Here is a 14620-nt window from a genome sequence, read left to right as displayed (position 1 = left end):
GCTATTAAAGGAATATCCAAGAAAACGCGAGACGCTTGGTCCACTAAGAACCATGCGCATACTGCTCAGTATCCTACACCGGCGATACAAGACTTTCTGGAGAGGTTGCGCTCAAGCGAACGTGGTGCAATCGGTCGAGTCCCTACAGTGATGGCGGCGAGCGACTATTGTTTCTTTTTCTTGTCTGCTAGCTAGAAAGCGTCCAAAACTCTGCCAGGCGAAAATGCGTTCGGCCAGAGAAAACCGAACACGCACCGAAGTGCGCCGCGTGGTGGTCGGGGCAACACGAGAAAATCGCATGCCCTCTGGCTGGCTCTGGCAGCCTGCGGGTCTGGGAGCGAGAACAATATTGAAGAGACTCAATGTGTCCTCGAGATTAAAAGTCAAATTAGAAAACGTAAATAAGAACGTAGTTACCTTGGCTGGCTTTAGTGTCTTTACTGTATGCTTTGGCGCAGGTGAAAAAAAATGTTGATATTTTTTTATCTGACATGACGGCACGAATGAACCACCACAACGCTTCGTCTCATAGGGCCTCGCTGCGGGCTTTTTCAACTTGTCTGATAGTGTGTTGATTTGGCTTGTCTCGTTGTATGGCCCGATTTACGACTTTGGAAAAGTTAGTGAACCTTTGGCGTCGAATATTTATGGGAACATTAAACTTACAACGTTCCGCAATTGAAAATCTAAAGCACACGCTGGGAAATGCCAATGCACCTTTCACATCAAAAGTTTATGAGAACTTTATACCCATACAGTTTCGGAATTAACATCCACGCGCTCGATAGATTCCATGATAGAGTGTAGATTCTGCGGACTTCGCGAGATGCCGCGGCGAGCACGTTCGCCATCAAGACGTCCTTGAAACTTTGTGCTCGGATGGGGCTGCTTGGGTTATGTGACTCCGGGTGCATGGGCGTTAACGCGAAATCCAGCCCGAGTTTGCAATTTTGGCCGTGAAATGGCTATTCGAGCTTGAAACACGTTCTAGATAAAATTCAGAATGATTTCGGCGCCGGCGGTTGCTTTAGTCGGCGGTGCATGGACAGTACGAAAAAGTTTCGGGCGGGGGGTTGAAGCCCCCATAAGCCCCCCCCCCTGGCTACGCCCCTGTTTGATGACGTCATCCTGGGGAGTTGCGGGGGCAAAATATACGCGATTTTAAATCCGCACAGGGACAACCTCCCACGCAGAAAGGGGCAACAACCACGACCTCGACAAGCCGATGACCTTCTCTGAGGTGCAACAGGCAATCTATGCACTCATACGAAAAACCACCCTAGGCAAGGACAATATAAATAACAAGCTCATGAGCAATCTTAATGAAGGCATTATTAAATCTCTTACTGACCCCTTTAATCATCATTGTAAAGTGGGCACGCTACCAGCAGATTGGAAATACGCGGATATCACACTCATTCGTAAGCCAGGCAAACCCTCTAGCTTCGAAACTATCCCTGACTTTATGCCTGCGGAAGTTTCTGTGATAGAATCCAGCGACTTCTTTCCCGAAACAATGTTCGAATTCCGGTCCCACCTTTCTACCAAGGACATCGTTCTTCAGCTGAAGGAACAAGTCCTTGAGCACATCTCACCACACAACACTGGAGCGACCCTAGCACTGGACCTCAAAGGCGCTTTCGACAGTGTGCTTGACCATACAATCCTTACAAAGCTAAGTCTGAACAACTGTGGTCGTAATGCTTGCAATTACATACGCGCCTTATCAGCGACCGCACGGTCACAAGCGGCGTTGGTTTAGTCAGAACCTCGACGTTACTTACCATCAACAAAAGAACCCCACTAGGTGTTTTTCTTTCGCCCACCATCAGCATTGCTTTGATAAAATTACCGGATAAAATCAACGCAATACTAGGAATCAGGCATGGTATATACGCCAATATGATTATGTGGACCACCACTGGTCCCGCAGGAGAGAAACAAGATGCCCTCCCACGAGCGACTAACGTTGTCTAGCAATATGCAAAAACAAGTGGTCTCCGATGCACACCCGAGAAATCGGAACTATTAGTCATTCGCCAGAAATCACGAAGAAAACTCAATGAAACACCGCACGTCACACTCGACCTTGACGGCAAGAAAATACCCTCAGAAAACCGTGTACGCATCGTCGGCCTCCACATACGACAGGACAGCGCAGGCGAATACACTATCCAACGACTCAAGCAGATCACCTTCCCAATCATGCGAATGGCCACCCGCATCACCACCAAACAGTACGAATTGAAGAGAAGACGACAAAGCAAACTCGTCCAGGCCTTTATAATCAGCCGCATCGCCTGCACTGCCCCGTACGTACTCCTCACTCCGAAAGAGAAAAATCGTATAGACATACTTCTGCAGAAAGCATACTAGCAAGTGCTCGGTCTACCACCAGCTGCAGCCACACTCAAGTTCAATCCCTAGGAGTCCATAACACAATAAGAGAAACCATAGACGCCATTCCTCGCAAGCCAACTAGAACGCCTAGCCTTCACACCTACACGAAAACGGCCCTAGTTCGCCTAGGTTGGCCCACACAAGGCCAATGCCACGAACAAGCAGTCTATCTCGCCTGCGAAATCCGGGAGCACATGAAGGTAGCCTCTATCCCCAGAAGCATGCACTCGCACCATCATGCCGGCCGTCGCCAAGCTCGCACAGACCCTCCAGAGAAGATATTGCAGCCTCCCCACCATACTATACATAGATGTGACGCAGTGCCCCAGAAGGCAGCCAGAACGGCCAGCGTTTTTGACCATAACATTCAATAGGTGGTCTCTATGAGGGTCCACAATGCCAACGCCCTTGAAGCGGAGGAGACAGCCCTCGCATTGGTCAGCACTTCTATAGTCTAACCAACGAGCACGCCACACTTACTGCTGAGTCCCAGGCTGCTTGCTGCATCACGCGAGGGGCAGAATATCTTCCATCGACCACCGACTCCTCAAACAAGCATACTAATTCCCGTACGTTGAAATAGCGTGGACTCCAAAACACGAATCCCTCCGTAGAAATCAGCGTTCGCACGCTGTATCGCGAGCGCATGCCTCCTGGAAGCCACAAGAGAGGGATACGGCCGCAGCTATGGAACCCATACCTCTACAATTCAACCCCGTACTACAACACCACGGATAGAACAGACGACATACCCATCCCCACACAAGACCCTCTCACATCAAGAAGCCGTATCATGGCGACAATTACAAACCAGCACATACCCCCTTTTAATCATACTACACGCAACAGATCCTTTACTATACTCCTACAAATGTACCTTTTGTAACGACTACGCCTCCCTATATCACAACACATGGGCCTGCCCCAGCAAATGCAGCCTCCCGAATATTTAACCCCACACGCGAGCAGTGAGAGGCCGTGCTCAACAGCTCGGACCCTCGTGACCAGCAGCAACTGGTGCGGCAGGCTTGGGATACGGCAAGAGCCGCAGGAGCCCTGGAGTGAGGGCGCCTCCGCGCACGAGCAGAGAGATACCTGCTTGTCTTTTTTTTTTTTCAATAAATGTTTTCCCTCGTCCTCCTCCTTACTGTAAAGGCATGGATCATTGCATACCGCCCTAAGCACTAGTAGCGGTGGTTTTCAACAGGTTCGCTTGTCGTTCACCTTAACAAAGTAACATAACTCATGAATTCCTTTTCCCCTTTATAAATTAAATTCATTCTACTTTGTCGCCAACTGTCTGGTATTTCTTTACCTTTTCAGGTTTCTTTTTTTTTTCTTGTGCGTTCAACAGCGCTTGCGTACTTTTTGGTTCTAGTTCGTTAATTAGCCTAACGAGAACCTCGTCTAGCCCTGTGGCCGTGCGCTTAGTAATTTTTTGTTCCGCTTTATTCCACTTGAAATTTATCAGCAAAAGCTCCTTTTACATCTGGTTTATTTGCATGCTCGTTTTTTGCTCCAGTACCACCTGGTAATTTCCTCGGAATGATTCAGCTGTCATTTTTCGGACGTAATTTAACACCTCGTCCCCTTCCAGCTCGTTTCCATTTTGGTGTATGATATACTATTGTGTGGTTCGAGACTTCTGCCTAATAAGTTTATGTGGATCCAAGATATTCTATTTGCGGCCTTCTTTTTTTTCCGCGTATTTCTGACAATCAACGTTTACTTTCACCATTTAACTATACTTGAACTAGTACTTCAACCATAGATTCTTTATTCCGGTATGTTTCCCATATTCTGTCTACTTCATACTGCGGCGGCGGAGCTTTTCTTGCCTGTCTATGTATCTATTTCTCTATCTATCTGTTGACCGTCGACCGCTCCTCGTGCCTCCCTCTACCACTAGCTTTTTGGTTTCCTTCCTTTCCAACAAGCACGTTGCTTCCCTTTCCGTGTTTATGTCGTGATTACACTTAGAAACTACTTATATTCTCACTCTTTCGTTGGCCATTTGACTTCTTTCTCTAGTCTTGTGACTATATTCGTCATTTGTTGAGCTTTCAAATCTCAACCGGCCATTCTTTGCTCCTTGCTCTCTCTTCCAATTATGTGCTCCACTGTCAAAGTTATGCATGTATGGCCACTCCCTATGATGCTATAGCCTTTCTCTCAACTTATCATATATTCCTCCTCCATCAGACAGTAATCAATGCAATCAATGGTCGATTGCCTATTTCCCACTACCCCACCTCATCTGCCCATCACACATAGACCCTGTATTCATTGCGCCGAGGCGAGCGCCAACCGCTGGGGCTGCAAGGAACCCGGATGCGCATTTGGTGCGCGACTCAAGTTTGCCTACGGACATCACAGGCCCATAGGCGCCGACAACTGTGCCCTCCCTCCCCGCCCGGCGATCCTGAAGGCTACCCCCTCCCCCCTCCCGCCGAAATATCATTACTGTAGTTCTGTTACACACATCATTTGAGATTTCGTTTGAGTTGCCTCTGCCTTTTCACTTAGAATTGTATTGTAGCTATGGGCTTACTGCATCACTGTTGGTGCCTACGTGCATGGCCTTTATTTCATACTCTCGCTTTATTTTTGCAAATCGTGAGAATAGGAGGAATTATCCGTATTTTCTAACTTCATTTTTTTTTTATTTTCACTGTGAGCACCACGCGCACTCAGAATATATTTAAATATATACGCAGGAGCAAGTTGACTTCTTTTTTTCTAGAGAACGAGGCAGCCAACTAACAATTATTTTAATGGTACGAATAGCCTATGCCTATGGAATGAATATGTTGTTGTATGTTTACCCAGCTTCAAATTGCTTTACGTGCTTTTTCGACTCTAAGAAAAACCTGCAGACTTCAATGAACGCTTCGGTAGGCTTTTATCAATGGCGCGCCAAATTTACCTGAATGCTATGTTTCTCATCTCATTACTGCTTCTCTTTCGAGTCCGCAAAGCAAACGACTGATGAAAAAGAAATGCTTCGAATAATGCATAATATTTATTAGGGATCAAAACATCGCCACTCACATGCAGAGGACATGAATATATATAATTCACGCAGTAATAGAAATGAGGCCAAGCCGGATTTACTTGAAATCACATTCAATCGCTGTCATGCGCAGCAGCACATCACTCGGACCCACAGTACCAAAAAAAACAAAAAAATAAGAGGGAGAGAGAGAGAGAGAGAGAGAGAGAGAGAGGCTGTAGTATCGCCGGAAAGGCGACGCTCGGTAAGTGTTAGCGAAGTTTAAGGGAAACACGGATATTCTTACCGTATGAATCCGCGTAAGGGCCGCCCGAGTGTAAGGGCCGCACCCCGCACTTGACAGCCAATGTATAGAAAAAGCCCAACAGAAAAGAAGTGGCCTTCGGTGCACTGATTCCTATTCATATCGCTGTGTCTTAATTATTTATTAATTCATTTTACAATAGTGTTGTTTATTTGTGCGCCTGATAATTTATTTTTCTATTATTCTTTATTCCGCAGCCGGGAAATAAATGAAACCAACGACATAAGGCATGCTTCTACAAATAATGCAACTATTGCGTTATGGGGTCGCACGGCTTTATCCTAATAATCCTAGTTATAAATCGGGTTCAAAAATTGTTATACATATTGCGCCTTTTTATTATATATGTTATGCCTCATCTTCTTAACTAACCTTTCGTCAGGAAAATATTTCTTCATTTTATCTTAGCGTATGAAAGCTATGACAAGGTGTTACACTAATTTTCTATTCTTACAACTTAACACGCACAAAACACATATATCCCCCCTAACGTGTTTCATTAAATCCAGTTGACGCATGCATCATCCGACAGACCCTAGTCTCTTATTGGTGCGAGCGGACTCAGTCTGGGAAATTGAACTTGTCTCCAACTATGATGTCTTTCTTGTATATGCTGTTACAGGGCCGTCAATTCAGTGAATAATTTTTCGAGGTCACACGAAGTTTCTTCTAATGAAACTGCATAAAATTATATATATATATATATATATATATATATATATATATATATATATATATATATATATATATATATATATATGGTTGGGGTTCGGAAGAAGCTGGTAAGGCCCAGCTCCCCCGAAAACGTGAAAGCTTTCCGCCTACGGCCCATTAGAAGGTAGACATATACAGCTTTCCTGTAATAACAGGGAGCTTTAGTTGCGCGTCCGCAAGCACTCACGTATATTGCATGCGCATTGCCGCCTCCGAGGGTTTACTGCGTGCGCAGAGCTGCTGCGGACGGTCAACAAATAGCGCCGAGTGTCAGTGCATCAAGAATACAGAATTCTTTTGTTAGTCGTTCTTCTTCTTCGCGCAGAAGGCAAGTGTCATGCACGCTTATGAAAGAAGAACTGCTTATAGTGCGAGCAAAACACTTCGTTACTCGTACTTGTAATAGTCGTTCTTAGATTAACTCTCATAGTTCGAGGTGACTCCCTTTTTTTATTTATTATCTTCTAGGAATTCACGCCACATCCTCACTGGATAGCGAAGTCGAAGATTCCTTACGTTTGGGAGTCGTTGTCGCCTCAGTGGTCGCCTCAGTGGTCGCCTCAGTGGTTAGCATTTCTGGATCCGGAACCGCATCTTGAAGCCACCTGTTCGAGCAAGGAATCTGGAATGCAGGGCACCAAGGGTGTGCGCATGTTTTCTCGAAACCTGCGCAATAAAAATAGAAATTCCTCTTCTACTGCGCATTGTTAATCATCGCTGATGGTAAAAGAACTGGTGAATGTAATCGGCACAAATACCAGGAAGAAAGAACAGGGAAGATTCGCAATATGTGGCGTGAACACGACTCAAGCTATTTTAACTTCCTTAAAAACCCCACATAGGAGTGTTTATAAGGGGTGGAAACGTACAAACAATGCAAACTTATTACCACGTACCGTCAGTTATAAAGATACCTTGGCATATTTCAAATAAACAACGATAGACAGATGATAGCGATTCTACCGTGAGGAAGTTGATTCGAAACTGGGACAGAAGGGAACAAAACATGATAAAAGCAGTAGTTTACGAGCACGGGCTGGAAGCTTCTAGTGGGTGACTGGTGCGGCGATATATTTGTCTGGGAGTTTTGAATGCAGACGAGCCTTTTATAACTGCGGGAAACAAGAACTGGTAAGGTAGCTTCGAAATTTGACAGGATGAGAGTATCTGCGCCAGCGGCTGTTGTCACACGTCGTTTCATGTAAAGTATGCTCATAAAAAAAAATCCGACAGCGAGAGCGACGTACCTGCCGTAGCCGCCTGCCCCGTACTCCGACTACACAGCTTCTACCAAGTTTCCTGTGCCGGACGATGTTGCCAGACATGAACAGACTTATGCCGCGCTCAACAAAGGCGCAAGGTATTCTAAAGCGAATAGCGAATTTTGGCTCTTCCCGTCGTTTTCGCACAGTGTCGGAGTCAGCACGAAAAACGTTAATTGGTTTGCTCTGTCTCGTTCTTTCGCTTGCTTCTTCTTCGGGATATTGGCTTACACTGACAATCGCCTACCTAAGTTCTGTATAACTTTTCTTCTACCAGGTACCCTGGCGCATGAAATACCGGCCTTCAAGGTGCGTGTGATCAACTGCAGAATAATGAGGTCTACGAAAGCTGCCTTTTATGAATATAACTTCTTTTTGAGGAATATACAGCGTACACATCTCCACCCTAAGGATTTTGTTCGAGAAGTGCTCTCATATTTCTAAGTACACGACCTTCAACGTTTAAAACCAGATAAAGGAAGGGGTTTCGTTGTGATGTCCTCCCACGCGTTCAGTGAGGAAGCAGCGTGAGCAATAGCTAAGAACTTCCTACTAGTCAATGCGAACGTCAAACAAGCAAAGCCTCAAGGCCATATCTTTGTCTGAAAGGCTTCATGCGAAATTATCGAAAGCCGTCAGTGACACGAAGCATGACCCTCTGTCGGTGTTTTCCACTATTAAGACCATGAATCACGTATTCATTTTGGTACATATTATGAATTAGCTTTGCTACAAGCATAATTTAAGTCGATTTCGGAAGATATTCCAATGTGGTTAAGTGGAGCGATCTGTTAACTCGTTAGAATATGACAGGCTTCCTGTCTTTTCAGTGAATAGAAGGTTTCTTTTAGATTGTCCTGGGGTCATAGACAACAAAATTTAACGGTAAGTACCTGCACTTAACTAAATGATGTTCATGGTTGTTGCGAGGGCTTCAGGTATTTTTGTTCACATCTGATAAATTTGTTACAATTTTAAGTTTCCTCGGCATTGGTTTCTTACAATTATCAAGTTTGCATCCGACGTAATCGCATCAGCAGTGGTTCGAGTGTCACGCTAGTTTGACGTAACAGGTTTTCTCTGCTCTTAGCTGAGAGGCGGCTGAGGCCCTTGGCAATACATAGGCGCTTGGGACTGCTCAATATGGTAAAAAACTTCAGCCATATTAAAAACAAGCGCTTATGTGACCCACACTAACACAGTGGGTGATATGTTAGGGTTCTTTGGGCAACATCATAGAAGTCTTTATTTTACGTATTTGTTTGCTTGTAGTGACAAATTACAGTGTTCACACCTGAGGCTGAGCTTTCCTGAGCTGCACGTACACTTTCTCGGCCGTATTACGCACGCAAATGCAAGGAGCATCTGTCGTTTCACTCTTCTTCTCTATAGGTGTAAGGGGGGGCTTAAATAGTCGAAACAGGTCTTACCATCGTCAAAACGTTGTATTCACACTATCGTCCTCTTTCCGTGACCGCTGTCGTCATTCCATCGTCAGAGCTCACATCTTGTCGTAAACATGTAAGGTCGCGTCAGACCCAATTAGACATCTAAACAGTTTTCAACACGGAGTTATCGCGTGACTGCGTTAAGCATTTATGGGCTAGGTATCGGGATCTCCCTGTAGCATCACTCTTCCTTGTGTTAAGCGGTCTATTTTATATGATTACCGAAATGCCAACTCGGTTGTGACGAACCGAACACCGAGTTCGAGCACGACCTAAATTGTTAAACTTATTGTGGTTCGCCAGTGTTCGTCGTCTTTGCTACGATTGCCACCGGGAACAAAAAGGAGGCCGCTCTTCTGATCTAGCAGCTTGCGAGAATGAGTGGGCCGTATTACGTAGGCGAAGTTTGCGGCAGATGTTCGCAGCACGACGCAGTAAAGTCGTTTATACATGGGGCGCAGTTTCGCACAGAGAACAAGTGCATTGCCAGGTGGGCAAGGGCCACTCAAGTGCGGGCGACGGTGATGCTCCTTTCGCACTCATATTTATATGTAGCAGAAACAGGCTTACTTGTAACAAGGACAACAAGTGACCTTCATGGACTACACAAAGTTAAACTCACATGACGGAGAAACATGACGTGGACTTGCTCGTTGATAACAAGACGCTGTGTTGCACGTATGGGATACTGGCGTTGCCGCAGTGGCAGGTATTAGGCAGTGTATTAGGCACACATCAACGGTTGTGCGCAACAGTTTATGTGTGGCCCAGAGAAAGTTGCATGAATTCGAAAGAACTCAATTCTTCCAAGATGCATAGAAGCAGGAAAATCTGAACCGGTCTAACAGCTTCGGTTACAGAGGGGCCAAACTCATCTGTGCACCCCATGTCATTTGTAGATATAAGCATCAGGGTATGGTTGCTGCTGCTGGAATTTTATTCAGCTAGTCTATGCTTTCCATGTCGTTAATGGCTTCCACATCGACAGGGCACTTGACTCAAAGAAGTGTAACAAGTACGGAAGCAGGTTAGGAAGAAAAACTGTGCTGCAGCACGGAAACAGTGCTCCAGCGCAAAAGCTACCACAACAGCCTTCATAGTAAGGAGGAGGTCGAGATGGTGAAGATAGTGCATTTGCGTTGGGGAAGCTGCTCCAGCAGATACGCAGTAGCGCTCAGGTGTTATGACGAATGTCGCTGTATCTATACCGCGAATTCCACGTAAAATGCGGGTGGCGTCAGCGTCTGACATTGGCAAATCTTCCATCTGCACGTGAACAGTGTATGACGGCATTATAACGCGGGAGAAAAACCCAATCGTATATAATATCATCAGAACCATTAAGAATTCCCAATAAGCACTATGATGTATAGTGCATCCTCAATGACAAAGCGTGCCGTAAACACCAATAAAGGGTCGACATGCTGAGCGCTTGCTGTGCGAAAGAAGAACAATGAAAGATTGTGTCGTGACATTCCTACACAAGAGACAATGTTTCGCTTCCATTACAACCGTGGCCCCTCCTATATACACGAGTGCTAATTTCCAAACAACGTCAGCGAGACTATTATTGACATTGGATGGGCGACGATGGTGTTATGTATTTCAACGGCGACGCAGCCCTTTCCTCGTGGATTGCGACCATCACTGCATGGCTGGTGTCGTCGTGCTTGCCATACGACTTTTGAACCGTTCCAATCACCTTCCCCATTCTTTTCGATAGACCTTGCGCGCTCTTCATCCCTTTTTTTTCTTTTCACTTTTCTTGTCTTCTGGCATACTGTTTTTTTCACAGCACCTCTATTGTTCTCTCATCATTCACTGTATGACTGGAATGGGAAGTGCCTAATGTGATTTCGGATATACCCTACAAATGTTTTTGTTTTTTGATAATCATGTTTCTTCTTGAGCCTTATTGGTTGCACCGGCCGGTTGGGCGTACGTATGGACTCGGATGCTTCAGCGATGACTGCTCGGTTGGCCTTTGTTGCAGTGCCGGGTGGTCATCGCTTTGCTTATCTAGTTATTTTTACTTCATCTTAGATTCCTGTTTACTGACTCCAGTTTGCCTTCATACCTACCACCTCAACCTGTTCCTGTCATTCTTCACCCAGAGGCCTTCTTACTAGGATCGGGCGCCTGCAGCCTCTGTCATTTGAAACTCACCCTCTCTTTCTTTCACCAGCTGTTGTCATAGATAAACGCTCGGCGCGAGTGGTTTCTTCGGTCGCTGACAAGGCTCGTAGGGCCCCAGGGGTTACCGTGCCCAATTGTTATTTTTCCACTTGGCTTTTTCTCCTAGATTAGTGATTTGAGTTGTTTCACAGACTTTTTTATTTCATTTTTGGTTGGCTTTCATGCCTCTTATCGCTTCAAGTAGGAGCGGACTTACCCGCACTTTCTTTTATTTTCTTTTTAAATACGCGGTGGCGAAGAGTTTGGAGTAGCGCGACAATGGGGGAATGCATTTCAACGGCGCCGTAGCCCTTTCCTCGTGGATTGTGACAATAACTTTCCCTTTTGCCGAGCTACAAAATGAAGTCGCGTAGCTGATGATGAACGGCGATTTCGGCAACGTGAACGCCGGTTAATGGGCCTTGGGCGAACAGCTGCTCAGGGAAGCACAGGCGTGTTTTAATAGCGGTAAAGTGGGAGTGGCGCAACGGTATCAAGCCTTGTCAAAGGTATTGCTACGTCGGAGATTCAGCGTGAAGATAATAAATAGCCGTACGACAGACGTAGTCACCCGCAAAGCATACAGGCCCGTTGTCACAGGCGTCTGGTGAAACAATGGGACAGCGTCTTGTGTCGATAACGACTCACGATTTCGCAGTAACTGACACATAGCGCGGCATATAACGGTACGAGCTTTCGGTTGCATCGACAGGACTGAGAGACGCCGCTACGGGGAGCTGCTCTCAATGTTCAGGGCAGACCATGGCTCTTTATTCTCAATTGGCTGACGAACAGTCAGTAGGAGACGCAGAGCAGGCAAGTGCGTCAGCAGCGGCTCAGCGAATGACAGTAAGGAGAGCTGGCGGGCACCTTCGTCACACACAAACGCTTTGATCTATACGAGCAGCGTGGGTTGATTGGAAGTGGCCACCAATCCAGCTGAATGCTAACCTTGTGAAGGAGGGCCATGTGCCAAGGGTGGCTGCTTATACAATTATTTGTAGCTTTCACACAGAGTTCTATTCTTCAGCACAATGTGTGTGCTCCTTGTAACCAGCCTGTAAAACACGCCATCTTGTATTCACTTCATAACATTCTTAAATTTCTGCACTACTACACGGCCACGTTGACTGTCTCGCACAGGTTGTCAATGTATTCGATGAAACAGCTCGTGAATCATTCACCCGGTGGCTGTGCTTGCTCCGCGAATGCCGCTCTGCGCGCAGCTTGCGATGGGAAAGTCGGCGAAATACTTTTACGAAGAACGTCTACAATGATGGCAACGTAGGTATGCAAATTTTTTCATTCATCCATCACACCCGCGAGTTAATGCTCAGGTTCTTCAGTGTCGTGACATCATCCACTGTTCTGCGCTTAAGCCAGTCCATGGTGTGATTTTCATCCGCGCCGCAGAAGCCACCACGGTCGATCTGGATGAGCACACCGGTACAGACGAATGATGGGGAAGGGAGCAACTGCAGGGATACGTCCTAGGTTATGGTTCACTGTAGAGCAGGTTACGTCGTTTTCAAGCCATCCTGACCCTCAAGCAATTCCTAAGCGGTTTATTAAATTTCAAGTTTCAAACTTAAGTGACGCTCAGAACACCAAGTCCAAGCACTAGGTGTTATCTCCAGCCTAGCGCTGGACAATAATCGTTGGTCTGCGTTTGCTGTCTTCGCTAAACATGCAGCTTCACGGTTAGTTGTAAAAGACCAGCTCCTAGTAAAGTTACGCTCAAGGACTCGGAAGGTAGGGTAAAATGTTTTCACAAATTTCTTTTCCAGAGACACAACAGTTATGACAGTGCACGGTGGCATTCAAGTAAAGGCCAATCTTGAGCATCCGCGTACGCGCAAGAACGACAGCAACTTGTCCCTTCCATTGCAACGATCCATAAGAGACCGCTATCAGACGAGTTTCTTTTAGGTCCTTGGCCTAATGCAAACAGTGCAGCCCTGGTAACAAGTGCCGCTATAGCTTTTCTCCAAGCCACTGGGCTGGACGCACGGCTTTAGAGATGCCAGAACTTCGTGAATTTGTATATACGCATCTCTTCCTTATACCATCATCATTCATCAGCTCTTTCCCTCCCCGTCCCTTTTCCCTAGTGTAGAGTAGCAGGCCAGAGCATGCTATAGCTCAGGCCGACCTCTCTGCCTTTCTGTAAATAAACTTTTCTCTCTTTCATGAGCATTCCTTATGTAAACATTGGTTCTATTATGTGACTGGCATGTCATGTGGAGGTGTATATTGCAATGAAGATGCCTAGGGCAGTCATAGGCTTGCAACTGCGAAGTCTGCTTTTAGCTTTTAGGATGTCAGGAGGCGGCCTAGAGTGATTGAACTTCTGCGCAACAGTTTGACGCGTGACAGGTGCGCACAACTATCCAGCATAACTGTTGCCAGATTTTACTCAAAAACGGAACATTTCTTTGTGAGTTTTCTGCTACCGAGCGTCTTAACGCATCTCTTTAATATAGACATAACTAATACTTGCTTTTCTTTCTCTCCTCCAAAAGCGCCAGAATCTCTGGGTCAGCAGGGGCATCATTAAGCGCGCTGTTCTTTGTTGGATCCCTAAGCGCTGGGCACCACTCCCGCAGGCAGGAATTCTTGCACGCTGCAAGAAACGATAACAATAAATTGATGCCTCTTCTTTGCCTAGCGCATTTTTATTTGTATGGTAACTGTTAAAATGACCGGTGCAAGATGCAGGCCTCTTCATGCATTATTATCTGTCTTGGTTTAGATGACTCGCTCGAAGATGACCTGCGAAATCCCTGACCCATCACACGAATAGTCCATGACTGCATTTCGCTTCCCGTGTCACCAATTTTATCCTCTATGAGACTACAAATTAATAGCCTTATGCCCTACATATTTTCTGACTATTTGAGAGCTCCTGCAACGGGGGCTCTGACCTATATTTATGGGTTTGCAAATGCCCTCCTCAAACTTTAATCCTCCCAGACAAGTTGGCCTACTTAAACATAGTCCCGCATAGCTCCAAGAAGGTTATTAAGTGGCATAGGTACATAGGGATAAAAACGCTCAGTGCCGTTTCACTCTGGGACTCATGGTGATCAGCTAAGCTGTGTATGTTGACCCCTTAATGGCGAAGTGCATCGCCGCCGCGCGTCAGCCCGACATTGCACTGTCTTCTGGATCAGCGCGCATATGGAGAGTGCTTAACGCATGCTTCACCTCCGCCACGTGCCGGCCAGGTATTGCACTATCTTCGGGATGGGGCCACGTACGGGGAGTGCTTAGCGCCTGCATGACCTCCGCCGCGGTTTGGCCC

The 14620-nt window shown here is 46.2% G+C and overlaps 1 protein-coding gene across 4 annotated transcripts in view; it reads right to left on the bottom strand.

The window, feature by feature from the left end:
- Window positions 1-14620, bottom strand: part of LOC129383074 (uncharacterized) — a 136124-nt gene that overhangs the window by 50196 nt on the left and 71308 nt on the right. For all 4 annotated transcript variants that reach the window (XR_008611012.2, XR_011893494.1, XR_011893493.1 and 1 more), the window contains 2 exons: window positions 13817-13939; window positions 6948-7097 (listed from right to left, as the gene is read on the bottom strand). The gene's annotated coding sequence lies outside the window, so the exon portion shown is untranslated. The remainder of the gene's footprint in view (window positions 1-6947; window positions 7098-13816; window positions 13940-14620) is intronic.

The sequence above is a fragment of the Dermacentor andersoni genome, chromosome 3, assembly GCF_023375885.2.
Source record: "Dermacentor andersoni chromosome 3, qqDerAnde1_hic_scaffold, whole genome shotgun sequence".
Classification (NCBI taxonomy): domain Eukaryota; kingdom Metazoa; phylum Arthropoda; class Arachnida; order Ixodida; family Ixodidae; genus Dermacentor; species Dermacentor andersoni.
The sequence above is the reverse complement of the archived record's forward strand: the minus strand, read 5'-3'. Positions and strand labels throughout refer to the sequence as shown.